At 33.6% G+C, this 14,054-nt stretch overlaps 1 long non-coding RNA gene across 1 annotated transcript in view; it reads right to left on the bottom strand.

Moving 5' to 3' along the window:
* LOC143633908 (uncharacterized) overlaps positions 1-14,054 on the bottom strand; it is a 254,244-nt gene that overhangs the window by 47,368 nt on the left and 192,822 nt on the right. The window lies entirely within an intron of this gene.

Here is a 14,054-nt window from a genome sequence, read left to right on the forward strand (position 1 = left end):
CCATGTTTCTAATTTTCTTGTGGATTTTGTTTATAACTGTGAACGATTTTCAGGTTCTAAAAGCCATGGTATGAATAGAGCAATGATACATAAATTTTGTAAGTATGTCTAAACTATTGACAAAACCGATACAATATTGTTTCTTGAAATGCTTCTTAAGACTAGCCATGTTTGTAGTTCTTAGTCCCTTACACATATTTTATATAAAGAGTCACTCAAATTACTGTAACTACTAAACTGTTTTCCTTATATTAAAGTTTTTAACTTGTTAAAATGCATGTACCTAAAAAAATTTCTAATTGGACAAAATATTTTTGTACGTTAAAATTTTGAATGGCACTTTATGATTTTTTTTATCAACTTATGAGCAAATAAGTTATTATCAACTTTGTTTACAAGTTACAAGTATGTGCCTATTTAGTGAGGTTTAGGGACTTAATACAAAAAAATATTTTAGTTTTACATGTTAAAAGACTTTAATAAACTAAAATTAGGTTGATTTTTCGTGTATGTTTATGATTTCTGTATATATAATGGAATATTTTAAATGGCAAGCAGTTTAAAGTTTTTGTATTACCTTTTTCTTCATTTTCCTATAAACACATGTAATAAAAATACATACTTGTGAAAGATTGATTTTCTTTTTTTAAAACAAAAGATGCGCTACAATCTGTCCGTACAGATTTTAAAAGAAAGCTAGGATGTAAGGTGATTCAGCAAACACATTATATGTAATTAATATGTACAATCTGTCCGTACAGATTTTAAAAGAAAGCTAGGATGTAAGGTGATTCAGCAAACACATTATATGTAATTAATATGTGCTTGATGTGTGTGTAGTTGGGCATCTATTGTCCACACTTTTCTTTTCAAGTGGCGGCTATTTAACACGTCATTATCTTGTACTAACTAAGTTTCTCTTTTAACGTTTATAATGAGACGTCTTAGCGGTAAAATGCTGTCTTTTTAAATTTAACCAAGTAATTGTATGTTCAATTCTTGTGAAGTATATGTGTAATGATTTTAGGAGTAAATAGGTCTAGAGTAGAGAGTGTGTAAGAAAAAGTTTTTTTAACCATCGATACTGAGATTCAGGGGCCGATTTAAGCACAATCTACTAGGATGTTGGCCTCCACGGAACTTTATATTGGCCATTATAATTAAAAAAAAAATCATAGTGTAAAAACTAGTTAAAAAAGTTTAGGCATCTTTTAAGTTTTTATGAGCCCCATAAAATCATGAATATGACAAATGACAATAATCGAGTAAAAAACAAAAGCCTGATACAATAAACAAAGGATTAAAAAGAAGCAAGTCATAAGCTAGCGACCAACGGAATTTTAATGAAGCTGGAATTCGAAAATCAAAGCCAAAACTGGGATCTAGGAGAATCGGAGGCCACTATTTGCAAAACCAAATTTCACGTTCGATATTACATAATTGATATTGTTTGTTTATTTCTATTGTATAACTTGTTTGATTTGCTTCTGTTTGTTTTTTTTTTCTGAGATTAGTCTTTGTGCATTTGCATTGTTAGATAACTTTAAGGTCTTGAATTTTAAAACTTGAAATTCAAAAAAGAAAAACTATCATAATTATAAATTATTATATTTTAGAGGTGGAGTCAAGGTTCATGTAAGATAGAGAGGAACCTCAATATTTTTTGAGGAAAAACGAATAAGAAAGTATTAAATTTTTATGTCTTAACTTATGTGCAATTATAAAGCGTTTGATATTTTGTTTGCTACATTCTTATGTAATTTTTTTACCCGACACCTTTTGACTTGACACTTTCTAACATGATTAATTTTTACCTCCACAAACAAAACATTCTAGATGATTGAGGTTTAGTTATGTTAAAATGAATTGGAAGCAAGTAAAGACTACATTTTAGTTGATTGAGAATTTAATTACACAGTAATTTGATTGATTATTCTATCATTATTGATCTTAAATCTAATAATGCATTATAGTGTTATACATCTCAATAAATACACGATGGAAAAAACTCATGGAGCAAGCTCAATTTCGAGTACTAGTAATAAATGAGGTTTATTTAACAAGAAGTATTCAATGAACAAAAATTCTCTGTCTCTACTATAAAAACAACGGTCTCATATATTCCATCTCGATTGTTTTTAGATCGCTTTCGTCGGTCACTAGAACCCGGTTTCAGCTGAATTTTACGAAAACTTTTAACCAAAGTTTTTGCGATAAAATTGAGACAAACGTCTTTTCAAATCAAATTGGAACTTGGCCCGTGCTCCTGATGCCAATAAACCCCAAAAAAATAAAATACTATATGTTCAAATAGCTTAAATTGGGAATAACAATTTTTCAAGAATAAATGAGTAATTACAGAAAATAAAGAACTATATGTTTAAATAGCTTAAATCAGGAAGAACAATATGTGACATTTGTCAATTTCGGGTTATTTTATACTTATATTCTTAATGTAAACCCGACCCATTTTGTATCCCGAACTTTTCGATATTATCAAAATGATGAATTGTATGTTAAATATTTGTTTTATAGTTGTTGGATAAAAAACACACTCTTTTCGGTTCTTAAAATTCCCCGAAAACGCTCAAAACGAACTCCAGGGACTAAAACTACCAAAATGGAGATTTGAATGACCCATTTGTAGTTTGTGCTTTCTTGGGTTTATAACCAACCCATTTTCATGAAACACCCTTTATGAAATACCCATTCAACTTACCCTATATATACACACCCATCTTATTCATTTGTGCTTGCTCATTTCTTCATTTCTCTCTCAAATTATTGAATTCTAAGGTTGCTCTTCATAAGCTAATCTTTCATTTTAACTAACTTCTCACTACTTAAAGCTTGATGTTACAACATATATATATAATATACACTCCTTGTTTACCTTCGGTCTTTCATTTCTCTGGTCTCAGCCGGTTGAAATGTCGGGCTAGTAAGGCAAGGTTACATGGAGGACTTTGTAGTCCTTGTTTATATATTTAACAAATCTAACCATATAACTTGTTATACTTGCTTAACTTCTATATATTTTAGTTTATTATTCATATTTGTCAAGTTCCATGGTATTGGGTATGTGGTGACTAGCCTCGGTTTCATCCCGAGTTGAGAACCGAACCAAAAACCGAACTTTTGTTTAAAAGCATTATTGTTAACTTTTTGAATGTAAAACTTGAGTATTATTATTTATAAGTTATTTTACAAGTTCCATGGTAATTGGGTATGTGGTAACCATCCTCGGTCTTATTCCGAGTCAAGGACCAAACAAAAACCGAACTTTTGTTTAAAAACTTATTGTTAACTTTTTGAATGTAAAACTTGAGTATTATTATTTATAAGTTATTTTACAAGTTCCATGGTAATTGGGTATGTGGTAACCATCTTCGGTCTTATTCCGAGTCAAGGACCGAACCAAAAATCGAACTAAACCGAGTTCACTCGCTAAGACACATAAGTGTGTTTTTAGCCACCAAAACTCATATTTTTCTTCAAGATTATATTTTAAATCAATTTCAGTTAATTTCTAAACATACTTGGCATGTCGGTAACCAACTTGATCTTATAACAAGTTCGAACTGATAAGGTCGTATACTCGCTTAACGAACGTTAAGGTTCTTCACAATAGAACTATATACTTGGTTAAGTCTATTTTGATTTTATTGAGTTATCTCACAACATTTATTATTTTGGGAAGTTAACTGTGACTTTGGTCAATTATCAAGTCTCGAACCGACAAACCTGATGTAGAAGAGTATGTTGGTGTCCTACCACTTTTTAAATTTTATTACTCAGTACGTACGAGACCACAATTGCAGGACCAATCAATATTACGTACTCACAGCCAATAATTTACGATATATAATTTGGGATCTTCGTTTTATTTGATTAGGGTTGGACACTTGTAGCTGGATTTTTTTGGTTGTACATGCATGTTAATTTTTGTTACTATATATATTTTAAAAGTTTATAAAGAGTTAAAAGAATATTATAAGTGGGATTAATTTCTTTATTTTTTTTTATGTGTGTGAATATATATGTTGTTTCAAGGTTTGATCTTTATAATCGTAAGAGGTGAGAACTTCAAAGTCTTGGCGAGTTTAATTTGATTAGTCGGTTAACCTGCAATTGTGAAGTGAGAATTATAAAGTTATGAACTGTGAAAACTAATTAAGATATTTTCAGAACCGATCGAGTGTGAGAATCGATTGAACTTAGATCGTGATACGTTAGAAGCCGTTTGGTCCATTTTTGTGATTGTCCATTTGCGTGCTCATTTTGTTATTTGGTTGTGTACGTTTTGGACCTAATATCCAATAGTCAACTTATGACAACATTTCACACCATGAGCAACATAAATCAATCAATAGTAATTAAATGATAAATTAGGATCGATAATCAAACACAAACTGAACGACTAACTCAAATATAACTCAAAAAACTGATTACAACTCTCAAACTCTAATTCGGTTTGAATCTTGATAAGCCCTAACTTAGTTGCATCTAGATGAACCCTAACTCGTTTACATCTCATCTTCACAATCTATAATGTCTAGCCATAATTCACTTTATATAGACTAACCTAACTAGCTAGTCAAGACATTATTAAATATAATAAAACCCTAATTGCAATCCATAAACCCGTTACATCATTAATAAATCTCATGGGCCCAATAGATCCACTCGGTCACCTACACGTGACGGACATATTAAGTTGGAATTTACGTCCAACGATAATAACTATTAGAATCAACGAAACTCATATGAATGAGAAGTAACTAAATGGAATTTATTTAATCAAACTTTGTGGCTAGTTTTGTCAATTAGAGTTTGAAAAAAACTTAACTAAATTTAGGCCCTACGTTGTTTGTGATTGGGTTGATATACAAACAATTTGGTCGTTGCACGTAGAGGTGCATAAATTGGGTTTTTCAAATAATCGGGTTCGGGTATGACTGGGTATTGAAAAATCGGGTATTGGTAATACCAGGGTTGGGTTCGGGTCCGAGTATTGTCTCTAAAAACCATACCCTATGCATCGGGTTTTGGTCAGGTATGGAACCGGGCATTCTAAAACCGGGTATTTGAATACCCTATTTCCAGGTATTGAAAAAACCCTAATTTTGAGATTTTTGGGGTTTTTTCTGGGTTTTATTTTTCGGGCATAGATTGGATTTTTTAAGGGCTTACAATTTTTAAGGGTATTTTTTGGGTAATTTCGGGTATAGATCAGGTATTTGAAAAACCTGGTTTCAGGTATTGGAAAAGCCCGATTACGGGTATGTAACTGGTTCCGGTTTTCGGGTATTGCCGGGTATAAATCGGGTCCGGTTCCGGGTACGGGTTTTGGTACTAAAAAGCATATCCTATCCGTACCCTACTGGTAGGGTCGGGTACGGGTTTGGGTATTTTGTGCAGCTCTAGTTGCACGCAAACAAGCTAGGAAAATCGGAGTCGGCTTCTGTTTTAGTGGTCGTTCGAGCAAGAACAAACTGGAAGTTGTTTGGTCCATAATTTGTGAGCATTCGACTAGCATCTTCTGGACTAGGACGTTGTTACGATGTGTGAAATGTGAATCCTTCGTACACTTCATCAACTAGATTTTAGGTGGAAGTGTGGAACTCTAAAACGCTCTACGGTGAGGTATTTAATCACTGGGGAGGGGGGTGGCGTCAGAGAGAGGTGTCAGATCATAAACCATAATTTCTATTGATAGTGGCGAATAAACTTAACCTTGTTTGATAGTGGCGAATAAACTTAATCTCGTTTAATAGTGGCAAATAAGAGTAATTTGACAAGAGCTCATGTGACTAGATATGGTTTGTACGATTTCTCATCGCATGTTCTCAACCTAAATACACCACCATCTCTAAAATTCTATGGTTGATAAAAAGCGTAACCGGCTCTATGATTATTTCTCAAAAACAACAAATTATTGGCTAAAGGATCGGAATCGAAATGTCGTGCCATTTATTAATGTGAGTGAAAACAAATTATTTGGAAGGTGATCAAAGAGGTATTGCGATAAAAAAATTTTAAGAAATGATTATTTAGGCATTTAAATGGCGAGATACGAATGCAAATGTTATTTTTGAAAGATGTAAATGCATGTGATATGCGAATGCGATTTGTAAGAAGCAAATATCTCCAAAAGCACTCACTATGAATATTAAAGAGAAGTGACTTTTGGAAATTATATGAAAGTGATTAATTAGATAGAGCATGTAAATTTATGAGCATTTGATTTTTGTGAATGTGAAAGCTTTAGGTTCTCACTATGCAAATCAAAATGGAGTTCAATCAACAAAAATCTCTCATGCATGAAGAGTGCCTAGTTTTTCTATGCATATTTGGTGGAACATGTGAACGCAAATTATCTTCAATTGAGTTTTGTACTATTGTACTATTAATTAAAATGCGTTTTTATTCGTCAATATTAATTACAAATAGATAAGCTAGGCTTATTTGTCAGTATTAAAGGAAATTAACCCTGTCAATGAAAATTAAGATTTTTAAAATGACACACCTACAATCTCTTATTTACACACCTACACCCAAATTCATATTTGTCATTGTCAAATACCGTTATCCTATTTCTTATTAAAAAAAAAAAGTTGCCCCCATGTGATTAAATACCTCAAATACACCTTACATTTATTAAAAAAAATAATGAAAAATAAATAAATAAATCTTTTGTTGCGGTATAAGATATTATAAAATGGTTGTATGAAATTAAACAAGAAATAATTACTAACAAACCACACATTAAATAATTAACGACGCAAAACTAAAATTAAGAAACAAGAAACAATTAACGAAACAAAATAAACAAACACAAGTTAGAGCATGTTTGGGATTGAGTTTGAAAATTGCTTATTAGCTTATTGGCTTTTTCAAAAAGCCATTTTGAAAAGTCATGATTTATGGCTTTTGAAAAACTGCTTTTTAACCCATTCAAAAAGCTAAAATAGGAAAGATTTTTGCGATTACCAAACACATTTTAATTTATTGGTTTTTTAAAACACCAATAAACAAAAGCATTTTTCAAACTCAATCCCAAACATGCTTTTAGAAGTTAACTCGAGAGCCCAATCGTGGGTGCTTCAGGATCACATTTTGCGAGACAGTGGTATATGTGGGATGGATTCTGATTATTCTTGTGCTCTGGCTTGTCTTCGTGATATGATTCCAAGCTTTGATTTTAGCAGTTTCTCTAACAAAGAGACCGCCCCCTCTAAAGCCCAGTATGCATTGGCGAGCACTCTTTTTAGTAAAATTGTTCACGACATGGAGTCACACTTTAACATGACAAGCAGACAAAAAGCCATTTTTGAGTGTCTACAAGCACCACATGCTCAAGATTTTCTTCTTGCTATCCCTATAGATGGGTTAGGCCAGCATATGTCTCCAGTGGAGTATCGTAGTATCCTTAAGTATCGCCTTATGATTCCTCTATTTCCGGTTGATGAGATATGTCATGTTTGTCGTAAAGCGTGTTTAGACTCATATGGGGAGCACGCGGTGCACTGTAAAGAGCTCCCGGGGTTCAAGTACCGACACGATCTGGTTAGGGATGTGCTCTTTGATATATTCAGGCGAGCTGGAATTTCTGTTAAGAAAGAAGCACCTGTGAATTTCCTGACTGACCCGTCGGAGGGAAGATCATCTCTTCGACCGGCTGACATTTTGGTGTTTGGATGGATAGGAGGGAAACACGTGTGTGTGGATTTAACAGGGGATTCTCCTTTGGTGGGCTTAGGGAGTAGTGGTTTCGCGGTCGGTCAAGCCGCATTAAAAGCTGCTTCAGGTAAGGTGGCAAAACATGAAAAGACGTGTCTTGACAACCAACATGTATTTATTCCTTTTGCTTTTGACACTTTTGGTTTCCTCGCGCCTGAAGCTGTGGAGCTACTTACCCGTGTTCAGCGGGTCATGCATTGTAATGTTATGACTCCAAGATCAGCAAATATAGTTTTTAAAAGATTGGGTTTTGCGATTCAAAAAGGAGTAGCGGCGCAGCTTGTTGCCCGCTTGCCTTTTGTTTCGATGTAATCCAATAAACAATCATATATATAGAGTGAATATTACCAGAGACTGTGAGAGTGTGATGCCAGAATTATATTTCTATTTTTAACAAACAAAAGTCTATTAGGCATTGATTTGGGCCATTTATTATTAAATATGTACTTGGGCCTAACCTATTTATTACGATCTATAATTTCGTATTTATCAAATGCTGTCACAACTCACAATAACGAATTACCACTTCAAATGCTAATTGATCATCAGCTCCCTCTTAGATGAGATAACAAAACCCTATTATCTTTCAATAAAAGGCCTATTTTCGTTCCTTTATACGTATCATAAATTCGATTCCCGTACCATTGTACTGTTAATTTGTTATAGAGAGGTCAATGTAGGCGTTAGGAGCGTGAAGCTACTTTAGCATAGGGTTCAACGTCAGATGACATGACATTGATTGCACACTAAGACTGCTTATTGCTTTTTGATACATCAATAAGATTGTTTTGAGGGTGTTTGGAATTGATTAAACTCTGCTAATAAGTTGTTTCTTCAGCAACTTTAGTTGTTAAAAGCTATGTTACACATATAGGGAAGGAGATATAGTTAACACTGTTTATTTCCGTTTTATGTTATTAAATAGGCAAGAAAGCGATAAGGCCTGCTAAAGTTTCTTAAGTAATCTGTTGGCAATCTTCAGAATTCAGATGGATGAATCAAAAATCCAAAATGCTTTTGCTTTGAGCTAAATTTAATGTGCCAGAAGAATCAAAGTACCACAAAAGATAAAAAAAAGTGTAGGATCAAGATTATATAATCCTAATATAGTTCTACTTATCAACTTGAAAACCACTCATGAATGCATAATGTATTAAACATTATTTGATTCACCTATGAATTCACATAATTTGTGTCACACGTGTTATTACCAAATACCCTTCAGCGGGGGCAAACACAAAACCAGTGGAAGCCGGATCCAAACATGAGAAAAGGAACAAGTGTGTGATCAGAGCCGGCCCACGGGCTATTATAGTGAATCTAGGCTTTGGGCCCTCTGGGCCCCATTTACAAAAAAATCACATAAGGTTATTTGGGCTTTGGATTAATATGATAATGGGCTGCTGCATTAAGATGATAAATGACATTTGGAAAGGGGCCGGGCCCGGGCCCTTGATTTTTAGTTCGATTTGGATCTCCAAAAGAGTTGAGCCACCCCTAGCTCCCTAAGGCCTAAGCGTACCACTGATCCACCCCCTTGAAGGTTGCTTCACACACCTACACTTGGAAGTTAAAGAAGTTGAGATTACAGGTATATAGCTAATAAATGGTTTTAATGATTTTGTTTTATGTTAATGAAATGCACCCATCAGCAGTTCCTGAGCATGTGTAAGTGGGGTGGTATTTATTTGTTATCTTTTGTTTCTATCACAATGAATGTAGCCCACATGGGTTTTTTTTACTTCATATATATATCATCATCACTTTTTTTTCTTTTTGGTGGTTAGTGAATAGGGATGGTCCTCACTAAATAATTAAATATGGCCGGTTGCATCCTTCTATTTTTGTTCTTGTATCTTTTTTCCTTTTGGTTATGATGATTTTTGAAACATACATGACAAGAGAATAATTGCAATTTGAGTTCACAAGTCTTAACTCATTCCATAGTATTCAAAGGCGCAAAAGGCGTTTGCCTATGTGAGGTCCGGTCCGCTTTGTGGCCATCAACGTGCTCTAGTGAGTAGGGATGATATCGGTACTGAAAAGTACCGGTACCGAAAATGAACCAAAGTGGATACATGATATCGTATCATATGTGTTTTCTGTACCTGTATTTGTATTTCGGTACTTTTCCGCATTGGTACCATTTTGACGTTTTCTTTATCTTAGCTAATATTTTTAAAATGTCCCATAGTTGTATCTAATGCATTCGTAATCAAGAAACCTTAAACACCAAAACATTCAAATACTCTCAAAGTGGTATAAAACATTCAAATACATTCGTAATCATGAAACCATAATACTAAAACTTTTAAAATCTCACAAAAATTCAATCAACGTGGTAAAAAAATACAAAACCAAATAAAGTTAATCCTTGCCAACGAGTATCCTAAAAGTAAAATCAACATGAAACATTAAAAAAAACGGCATGGAACCAATCCTCTATAAGCCTTAGAAAATGGTGTATTAATTGTACTGCACCCCACCGACTTAACGCCTTTGGCTAGACTCATTATTAAATAGGTCCTCTTTCGGTTGACATGCCTAGCCACTTTACTAAACAAGGTTGTTCTAAAATCAAATAATTTGACCGGTCAGCACACTTAAAACTAAATATAAACTTTATGTAATATATAAGTTCAACCCTGCCATATGTTCACAACTTATACATAACCCGTCAACCAGATTAGATAGACAGTGCATGAGCCCGTATTCAGGTTATATGTTCTAAAGAGTTCCCGTGCTGATGCCATTAACATAAATACGAGTTTAATTATCTCAAATTTAATATTAAAAACCTATAGTTGAGAGGGTGAAATGTTACCATCCCACGATTGATTATATATATATAGTCCGTTAGAATAGAAAAGCAAATCTATAGAAAAAGTAGATGGCTGTTTGTTTGGTGGTCCGATTCTAATGATGCCGGCAGTTTTGTCTATACAACAAAAATCAACGATCATGTTTCTATCAAGTGGGGGCCCTTAATCTTGGATTACACGTGACTTGCCAGCTTTCATTTTCATATTCATCATACATGTTCATAATTAAAATCAAGTCACCTAATCCAAGGCTTAATTAGCTTGGTTAAAACTCATTTATAATTCAACTCAAGTGGCTCGTATAAACTTTCAAGGCGAGTGTAGTTGTTCTCGAGTTTTCCAACCCTTAAAATTATCACGTATAATGATAGTCTGGTATGGTATCGTGTAAATTGAGTCTTGTATAATTTAATGTTGTTATGAACAAAATTATCACGTATAATGATAGTCTGGTATGATATCGTGTAAATTGAGTCTTGTATAATTTAATGTTGTTATGAACAAAATTATCACGTATAATGATAGTCTGGTATGATATCGTGTAAATTGAGTCTTGTATAATTTAATGTTGTTATGAACAAAATTATCACGTATAATGATAGTCTGGTATGATATCGTGTAAATTGAGTCTTGTATAATTTAATGTTGTTATGAATTAACTTGCTAAGCCAAGAGCTGACTTTAGTTGAATATGAGCTCAACTTTCAACCAAGATTGAAGGTTACGAGTTGAGAAAGGTTGACTTGTATTGTCATGAGCTTGATCTCACGTTATTGAGTTGATATTGACTCAACTTCGCTCACTCGTTGATGACCCTATTCAATCCAGATAATTCATCTTTGAATGGAAGGAGATTTTTATTAGATATATAATTGGTTTGATTTCGGTTTATACTGCTTTTTTTTCGAGTTACAATCAACTTCAACTGAACCAAAACTCATTAAAATGATTAATCTATCACTTTAAGGAGCTGATATGGTTTTAATTGTGTTTTAGATTTATGTTTGGATTAATATGATTTGTATCTAGTTATAGGGTTTGTTACTTTGTTTGATTGTGGTTGTTGGTGGTAGTGACTATAGTTTGGTAGTAAATGACGATTGAATATAAACTTCAAGAACACTTAAAAATTAAAATGTGCATCATTCTTACATAATTATATTTTGGGCATATGTCACTTCCAATGTTACCATTGCCTTGATAAAGACATTTTCATGGGCCACTCTTATTCATTACCTACGTTTTTTTCCCCTTTCACCTCAACCTTTAGTCGACACCAGCCCATGCGCTCGACTAGGGATGTTAGTCTATAACACGACTTGATAACAACATATGAAATCTAAGTAAGTTTGGGTTTAAAATAAATGGATGAGATGTTTATGACTGGGGTTAAATACATGTCTAAGCAAACTAAACTTGTAAATATCCTATTTATGACATATTTAACCTGTTGAAGAAAAAGTGTTAAATTTTGATAATATATTAACACAACCGGTTTTGATCCACTTATCAAAATGAAACAATTCTATACAGATCAAAATTTTCACAACGGTTTAATTTCTCGTTTTTTCTTCTTAGTTTAAACGATAATACAAATATACAATGATACCCATATTTATGATTTTCTTTTCAAGAATTGTAAGGATTTTATGAATTATTCTTCCATGAGTTATTATTTTATCATGTATAACCGCTCAACCATGTTACGTAATTCATATCTGATTGTTTGTATTTTATCGTGTTATATGTGTTGATTCATATTGTTTAGATTTTACGGAATAGAATGAGTTAGAGGTGAGCAAAAACTGAAAACCGAACCATTAACCGAAATTAACTATAACCGAACAAAACATGCTGTTATGGTTAAGCGAATCTGATTAACCAACCATTCGATTGTGGTTACGGGTGATGTATCTTCATTAGCTAACTTTAACCTAAACCGAACCAAACCTTATATATTTGTATTTCTTTTAGTTTTATATATCTATTTCCATCTTTTATACCTCAATTTCCAGATTTTAAACATTAAAAATTTTGTTGTAGTTGTCTATATATAGGCTAGAAGACCATAATTAATCAAGCTTGGAACCGACAAATTTATGCTTCGAAACTTCATAATTGAGCTTGGATTATCATAACTGAGCAATTATCAACTGGCAATGGAATAAAAATTCATTGGAAAATTAACCGCAGTTGACCCATGACCGACTTTAAACCCTCATATGATTAAAATTCATTTGACAATTAGTGAATTAACCGAATTTAATCAAAAATGGCCAATAACCGACTGTAAACCATAATCAGCTTTTGGTCGTTGCGGATCCCAATTAACGAAATGGCCGTGGACTTTGTAATATGTTTGCTTCCAACGATCCACGGCTAACGGAAGCGTAACTCCGTTAGACTCCGGTCGCCGAAAAAACGTTTTTCATGGTAAACCTTTTTTTTTTGCCGGAAAACTCAAACTAAACACCACCACCACGTGAACACCACCGCCGCTGACTGAAAACCACCACCACGGCCACTTGAACACCGTCGTCACCACTGCTGACCCCCAATATCTGAACACCACCACCGACGGTTCCACCTGAAAAAGAAGTCTTCGGGCCAAAAACGTTTTTCCGATGACCACCAGCGACTTCAATAACCGAGGTTTGTATTAAAACAAAGTTCCTAAAGGTCCGATATAAGGTTTCAAAGAGGTTTGGGACGAAAATGTTAAGAGTTTTTTGGCGACCAAAGACTAACGGAATTACGTTTCCGTAAATTGTGGGACTGTCACCGGCCATTTTATTATTTAGTTGGGACCGAATAACAACCAAAAGATGATAACCGGGATTAGGGATGTTCAAGAAATCCGAAAAAAATCAAAATCCGAACTCAAACCGAAACCCGAATAATCCGATCTAAATTCTTATTTGGCTATCCGGATCGGATCAATCAGAATATCCAAATAACTAATTCGGATTCGGATCGGATTTGGATATGGATTTCAAAAAATTTCGGATAGTTTGGATTATTCGGATATCCGAATATATAACATGTTATTAGTGCATATAGCCAAATCCATTAACATTTACAATAACTTTATAACCATAACTTCATTATTCGTTCAATCAACCTAACACTATAGACAAAAATGTCATCACACTCCGTTGCGATACTCTCTAACACTACTTGACTTTCTTGTTGTTGTAGTGTTTTATTTTTATTTTTCAGTTTTGTATGTTTAATTAATAAAACTTAAGTTTGTATATTTGTTATACGAGTTATTCGGATTATCCGAATCCAATTAGGATCGGATAGGAATGTCCCTAATTCGGATCGGATCTAATTCGGTTGAGGTTCCAAGATTTTCAAATCCGAAACGAATAACCTGTTATCGAATCCGATGAACACCATTAGCTGGGGTTATTTAAAGGCTCTAGTTATTCACACGCTCTTTCACGCGAGATTCCATACTTGTATGTAGGATGTGTGAGTTTTGAG

The sequence above is a fragment of the Bidens hawaiensis genome, unplaced genomic scaffold (assembly GCF_021521415.1).
Source record: "Bidens hawaiensis isolate Kalapana, Puna unplaced genomic scaffold, B.hawaiensis_p1.1 tig00006913_1, whole genome shotgun sequence".
Classification (NCBI taxonomy): Eukaryota; Viridiplantae; Streptophyta; class Magnoliopsida; order Asterales; family Asteraceae; genus Bidens; species Bidens hawaiensis.